This window comes from Octopus bimaculoides, chromosome 11 (assembly GCF_046866305.1).
Source record: "Octopus bimaculoides isolate indiv1 chromosome 11, ASM4686630v1, whole genome shotgun sequence".
Taxonomy (NCBI): Eukaryota; Metazoa; Mollusca; class Cephalopoda; order Octopoda; family Octopodidae; genus Octopus; species Octopus bimaculoides.
This window is the reverse complement of record NC_142938.1, coordinates 79,791,761-79,799,260: the sequence shown is the minus strand read 5'-3', so window position 1 is coordinate 79,799,260 and position 7,500 is coordinate 79,791,761. Positions and strand designations below refer to the sequence as shown.

Below are 7,500 nucleotides of genomic sequence, written 5' to 3'. Positions count from 1 at the left end.
GCTGGTGTCACTGTAGTTATTGGTAGCGGTCTTAGTGGTGATGGCTGCAGAAGTAATGACAGGCCTGTTGCTGAAGCAGAGTTACAGATGTTACAGATGTGGTGGTGGTGGTGGTTTTCATTGTTATGATGACGTTGATGTTAATCATAATGATGATAATTTTTAAAACGAGCATGAACACTCAGTCATAGAGGAAGAGTAGTTGGAATTTATGGTGCTTGTATTTTCCTAATAATAAATTCTCACTTTGGCAAAATACTATAAATTATGCCACAAAAATGTAGTTAATTAAAATGTTCCCAGTAAACCACTGATTTCTTTTTTTTTTTTTCTCCCCTCCTTTAAGGAATAAAAATGACTGTAGCACGATTAAATTCAGAATATACAGTGAAAGAACTAAAAACTGTTAAGCATTTAGTTTTGTACTCTATAGTTAGTTACTACACTTTTTTTTTCTAATAATTATAATTACAAATATGAAACAAGGAAAGGCTGTACGGTTAGTTGAATTAGCTAGTATTTATATTGTTAACTTTGGTAGGGTAAAAGATACAATCAATCTGAGTAGAGTACCACATTAAATGTTTCTCTGTATTTAATTACACTCAGAGAAATAACAATCAATTCAAAAGGATTTGAACTCCAGAAAGTGAAGTACCAGAAGTGAAGGGTAGCCAGTTAAACACTACAATTTCTCCCTCACTTTCCACTACACTTGGCAATAACAATAAAAATAATTAAACGTTTAAAAAGGTTTGAGGTGAGATTTAATTATAAGTTTTATAATTATGATTTTTCAGGTCATTAACCTCATCTTTAGAGATAAACCATATTTTCATATTTATATTATTGTTCTGATCAGCTTCATCTCTTCCCATCAACAAGTGTTGTGTTCTCGGATGTTTACACTGTATCGAGCTAAATTCATACTTAGAACCTTTATTTTCAAACTAAAAGTTGTCATGCTCTTATCTACCAAGAAACTGATGCATGTATCCAAGTGGATAAGAGCATCATTGCCCTTAGTTTAGAAATAAAGATGTATACATAATATCTAATGAAATTTGAACTTGAAGTTCAAATTTCCTCACATATTGTGTATACATCCAAGAATAAGACACCTGATGGTGATTGGAGATCAGACTGTTTGAAACATAGAGCAGATATAATATCAAAACATTTTCCTTTATAGTCCAAAATTATAATCATAATAATGGCAATAATCTTCCCATTATTTGCAACATGGACTTCAAAAGGTGCTATCACATAAAGGAAAAAAGTTGTTTCAGATTGATAAGCATGTAGTTCCATTGAAAAACCAAAAACTTCTCTTTTAACTACACTGCATGTCTGTTTTGTGAAGGGAGGTTTTCAGCAAAATGATGATTATACAATTCAGGAAATAAAAGTTTGTGTGCACCAGGGAGATATGAATTCTGATAGTTTAAGCTTTGTTAAGCAGACCTGTTTCCTGTGACTCCTGGTTTGATCCAATCTTCCAGGTACAGATATTTGATTAAGAAACTTGTCTTGAAAGTTTTAATAGAAGTGGTACATACATGCATGCAGGGCTGTCTTAACAGTACTATCAACCTCTGGGAAAAGCAAGGCACTCAGTCTCATAAATTTACTTATTAAGCACAAGCCACGATAAATACCGATTAGTTTTGGGCCCCTAGATCCATGAAGCCTCCACAAGCAACAACCCAGTGAGTCTATGCCTAAATATAGCACTGCGTATATCATGTAAATGATGTACTAGCACTCAGAGTGGAGACAATCTAACTCATGAGAAATACCTCTTTCACGTTTGGTGAAAGGGCCAGATGTTTATGTTGATAAAGTTCATCTGCTACAAGCATTAACTTTACAAAGATATCATAATTCCCTGTGTGCAGATATGCAAACATGTGCTGCGACTAGTATTTTAAGAGATTCTTGATCACCAAACAAATGCTTAACAACCAGAAATCTTCAAAGACCAGATCCACTCCATTACTGAATTATCTATATTTTCCAAAATTTCAATTAATTTTACTGAAGTCATAGCTTTTAAGCACCAAGATAGATAGAGGTTTCATTTATTAATTGCATAGATAATCTTAATTAAAGAAAGCTTTTCAGCTCACTATATTCCATTTCATAACTATGTCTTTTCTGCATTCCGAATACATTTTGGAATATGGTACCTCACTCATTACTCATTACCTACAGGTTTATGTACTCAATTTAACTTCTGTGTTTACATTATATTGAGAATTAGCGCAGGATATTAACAATGGCACAGGAGTGACTGTGTGGTAGGCAGCTTCCTTACCAACCACATGGTCCCAGGTTCAGTCCCACTGCGTGGCACCTTGGGCAAGTGTCTTCTACTATAGCTTCAGGCCAACCAAAACCTTGTGAGTGGATTTGGTAGACAGAAACTGGAAGAAGCCTGTCATATATGTATATATATGTATGTGTGTATATATATTTGTGTGTCTGTTTGTCCCTCCAACATCACTTGACAACTGATGCTGGTGTGTTTACGTCCCTGTAACTTAGCAGTTCAGTAAAAGGGTAAGATAGAATAAGTACTAGGCTTGCAAAGAATAAGCTCTAGGGTCGATTTGCTTGACTAAAGGCAGTGCTCCAGCATGGCTGCAGTCAAATGACTGAAACAAGTAAAAGAGTAATGATATCCTAGAAAGAATAACGTTGAAGGCATTGACAAAGAGTAATTATAAAGACTTTGGTGTAGGATCATAAAACCTATTTCTGAATTGTATTTATTTAGCAAGTGACTCAAAGTGAAACTGTGATGAAACTGAAGCGATTGCATCATAGAAGAGAATATGAAAATTGAAGGAAAGGTAGTAACATACAAGTATATATATACATATATATATAGATAGATAGATACAAAGGAACTGAATATAAGAGTAAGTAATAGTGGCCCTTGTCAAAAGGGTCAATCAACAAATATGCAGTAGACTCATATGTCCAAAGGTCAACAACAACAACAAAAAAAAGAAAGCAAAGAAAACCCCTGACGAGTGTAGGACATTTACCCCAGAGGACAACAGATGATGATTTAAAACTTCTTAATATATTGGAGAGGGAGTAATTAACCAAGAGGGGATAATTAACCAAGAGGGGGTAATTAACCACGAGGGGGTAATTGTCCTAGGGGTAGTTGTCGGTGGGGTTGTTCTTTGGGGGTAATTGTCCTGATATGCCCCTGACACCTATAAAAATTTACAAGTAATTAATGTTCACCAGCTGCTGTGGAATTGTGTCAACAACCAGGCTGCACAAGTGCATAAAGTGAATATAAGAGATTTTTTCGTGTTTTTGTTCTTGAATGGTTAAAATAACTTCCACAGTTCAAATGTAATGAAGTCAAAGGTTAAAGACAACTTCCAACTTTGACCTGGCAGTGTTGTAGTGTTCAGGACAAGCATCGTATGAGTGAACGTATGAGTGACGCATTCACTAAAGTAGCGGAGTGTATGGTCAAAAATATTCTTGGACGTGTTCCAGATATTCACAGTCAGATGATAACAGTCAATTCCCGAATGACACTAACCCACATAACCATAGCATTCAGCAAACTGATTATACCCAAAATTTGTGATAGAGAAGAGGGAGTATCCTCTACTTCTCAAGTTTCTATTAGCCAATGGTCAGTAAATATATATATATATCAAATAGTTGCTAGTCTTGTAGTTTATCCCAGATATAACTCTGATAAGCAGACCAAAAGCATATCTACCCTAACCATCTTCTTTTATAAAGGTTTCTAAAACTACATTACCTAATGTGCACTTCCCTTTTAATAGAGTAGCTATGCTTTAAAGGAGACTTGAATGCTATTTCTAACAGGTTGAGCAACTGCTAGAGGTTCCCTGGCTAGCTTGCATTTGCTTGTATGTATGGAACAGGTCAAATTTCAAGTGAGGTCATTGACAGGCAACCTGCCACCTTCTGGTGGAAACAATGGCTCCCAAATTTTCTCAACCAGGTAGTTCCATTCATTTCTTTTTCAAAAACGCTTTCAGCCAGCAAATATTATTTCAAGAGGAAATAAGACAGGAGACAGAATGGTAATCTATATTTCAATATATGTTTGTATAAAAAGGAAGCAGGGGTGGCTGTGTGGTAAGTAGTTTGCTTACCAACCACACAGTTCTGGGTTCAGTCCCAATGCATGGCACCATGAGTAAGTGTCTTATACAATAGCGTCGGGCCAACCAAAGCCTTGAGAGTGGATGGAAACTGAAAGAAGCCCATCGTATGTGTGTGTGTGTGTGTGTGTGTGTGTGTTTGTGCTTGTCACCCTCACCATCACTTGACAACCGATGTTGGTGTATTTATGTCCCCGTAACTTAGAAGTTCAAAGTCCTGGGGTCGATTTGTTCGATTAAAGGTGGTGCTCCAGCATGGCCACAGTCAAATGACTGAAACAAATAAAAGAATAAAAGGAAGTATTTGTCCATAGTTAAGTATGGTCTATATTTTAGGCTATTTTGATTTTCTTTACTTAAATGTATCCTCTATATCTCTTCCAGTGAGAGATTTTTATATTTTATAATTATCTAATTATCTGTAACATATTCTCTAATATTTCATTACATTATATTTTATACTAATGCGTGATATTTTCCAAAATTGGATACATTCTAAATCATAGATGAAATAAAGGAAAGAAACATTTCTAGCCGCCATCAAAAACAATTTTAGGAGACATCCACAACCCCTGAGAGAGTACCAACAGCTAAAAGATGATGCCATGCATTCTCAATTAGGCTGCATATCAGCCATTACTCAGAATATAGGAGCGAATGTTTATAACTTTGGTAAAATCACATTGTGAGGGATACACGTTGATTCATCTGTATCAAATGAGACTTAAATTAAAATTGTGATTCCACATACACCAGAAATATATGATCTTTCCAAAGTTTAAAACATTAAAATTATATTCCAAACCCAAGTGGGAAGCATTTTCTTACCACAAATTAATCTTTATTTAGTTCATTTATCCAGGTCATTTATTTCTCTTATATTTGCATTACCTTAATTTTTACTATTTTTTTCCCCTCCAATTACTTGAATTTATTTTTGAGGATATCCCTTGTCTAATTAAATAATTATCTACATTCATCTCACTACATGAAGCCTTCAAAACACGTTTATATACATACAATTACCTACACACACGTGGAGGCGCAATGGCCCAGTGGTTAGGGCAGCAGACTCGCGGTCATAAGATCTTGGTTTCGATTCCCAGACTGGGCGTTGTGAGTGTTTATTGAGCAAAAACGCCTAAAGCTTCACGAGGCTCCAGTAGGGGATGGTGGCGAACCCTGCTGTACTCTTTCACCAAAACTTTCTCTTACTCTTACTTCCTGTTTCTGTTGTGCCTGTAATTCAAAGGGCCAGCCTTGTTACACTCTGTGTCATGCTGAATATCCCCGAGAACTACATTAAGGGTACACGTGTCCGTGGAGTGCTCAGCCACTTGCACGTTAATTTCATGAGCAGGCTGTTCCGTTGATCGGATCAACTGAAACCTTCGTAGTGGTCACTCACAAACTAGTATGACTTAGTTGCAAGTACCATGCTTTCAGTAATCGTTTAAGGTGCTTATCTTGTCTTGAGCAGACAGAGAAATTTTCTTGGGCTTCCCACCCTTAAGCCAGTGGCACACTGAGGGTGTGACTGCTGGAAAAAGGGGAGGCTGCAACAGTAATCAGCTGGAATTCAATTTCAGCTGAGTAGATGGAGCAACATGATATGAAGGGCCTTGCTCAAGGGCATAACACAGAGCTCTGTCCAGGAATCAAACACAATTTTATGATCATGAGGCAAACATCCTAACCACTAGGTCATATACCGACACCCTAACCTCTAAGCCATGTACCCACACATCTTCGCTTCATGTACATATGATTGATTTCTAATATCCACACAAGGCCACAAATTTTGACAGAAGCTGACTTTATTTTTATCAACAGTCTGAAAGGATGAAATGTAACTGACACGTCCTCTAAGCTTTGTAGTCAATTTCACTTTGTTTCTTAGTGATTTTGTTTTCATTTTTATGTATGCCCTGGTGGCAAAAATGTCATTATTGTTGTCATAAACAATGTGAAGATAACTGAAATTCACACACACACACACACACACACACACCCCATACCCCACTGAGATAACTTCAGTTTTTGTCCAGTTGTTGAAAACTTAAGTACAAGAAGTGAGGTTGACTTTACCCAGAACTTCCCTTCCAAATGTCATTAAGATTATCAACACACCTATATATTAATGATGTTGGTGGTAATGAAGAATGCATAGAAGTTGTAGGGGGCTTTGCAGTGGGGTGGGGTTATCAGTTTGATCTAGAGGAAAGGGTTCTGCTCGTGGCCTATGCAGGCCTTCCAAGACTGTTTCAAGTTGATTGTAACAAGAAAAACATGTACAAAAGAATTCGAGAGGGCTGACAGTCTGAAAATAATGGTCAGTGTGGGATATAAGGATGAAATAATACAGGTGACAAGAAAAGGAGAAAAACAAGTGAGTTGAGAGTGAAGTTAGCATGAGACCAGCCAACACCAGGGAGCAGAAGCTATTGTAGTAGTGGTAGAACAGGCAGAAAGAGGAGACATAGTCTTTGAGATAATCTTTTCTATCTTGAGGATGTGCATGTTCATCAGGAAAAAGCAGCAGAAGAAGAAGTAGTAGTAGTAGTAGTAGCAGTAGCAGCAGCAGTGTTTACAAGCCTGACCTTCTTCACCTTCCTGCTAGATCAGCAGTAAAAACATATGGAATTGATTTTTTTTAAAAGTGAATTATCACAAAAAACAGTAAAGCAGGGCAGTCAACTAGACAGACGTTGTCTAGGCTGACTGACTGACTGATGAGGGTGTGTTTAGGGAGTGGTACAGCCAAGTGAGTGAGTGGCTGGCTGGCTGGCTGGCTGGCTGAGCCATCACAGTACAGGCTAACTGCAACTGAGAGACTGATAGTCAGACTGACAAACAAACCTACAACTCATCAGGTCAGTAGCAAGACAGGTAGATTGATAGATTGACAAATTGACAGTTAGACAGTTTGACAGAGATTCAGAGAGAGTTCAACAGACAGTCAGGTCAACTGGCAGAGGTCAAAAGACAGACAGAAAGGAAAATAGAGCGGAGAAAAGTAGGTAAAGAAGAAGGAAGTGTAGTGAGGGAGAAACTGTGTGAAGAAGATTGCATGGTTGAACAACTTGAGCTGCACATTCGAGCATAGCAACAGTACAAGAGTACAACAGCAAAGAATTGGTAAATAGTTGAAAGGGACCTGTACTACCACTGTTGAGTGGGAATGGCTATGGTGGGGGATTTGTAACAGTAAGTGATGACAGTGGTGTTAGGAGATGAGTAGGGGTGGTGGTAATGAGAACAGTAGGGGAAAACATGTGGTAGTAATGAAAACGGTGGCAGTTGTGCTAATGAAGGAGGCAGGTGGTTGAAG

The 7,500-nt window shown here is 37.5% G+C and overlaps 1 long non-coding RNA gene across 1 annotated transcript in view; it reads left to right on the top strand.

The window, feature by feature from the left end:
• Nucleotides 1-7,500, top strand: part of LOC106867976 (uncharacterized) — an 18,534-nt gene that overhangs the window by 1,440 nt on the left and 9,594 nt on the right. The window lies entirely within an intron of this gene.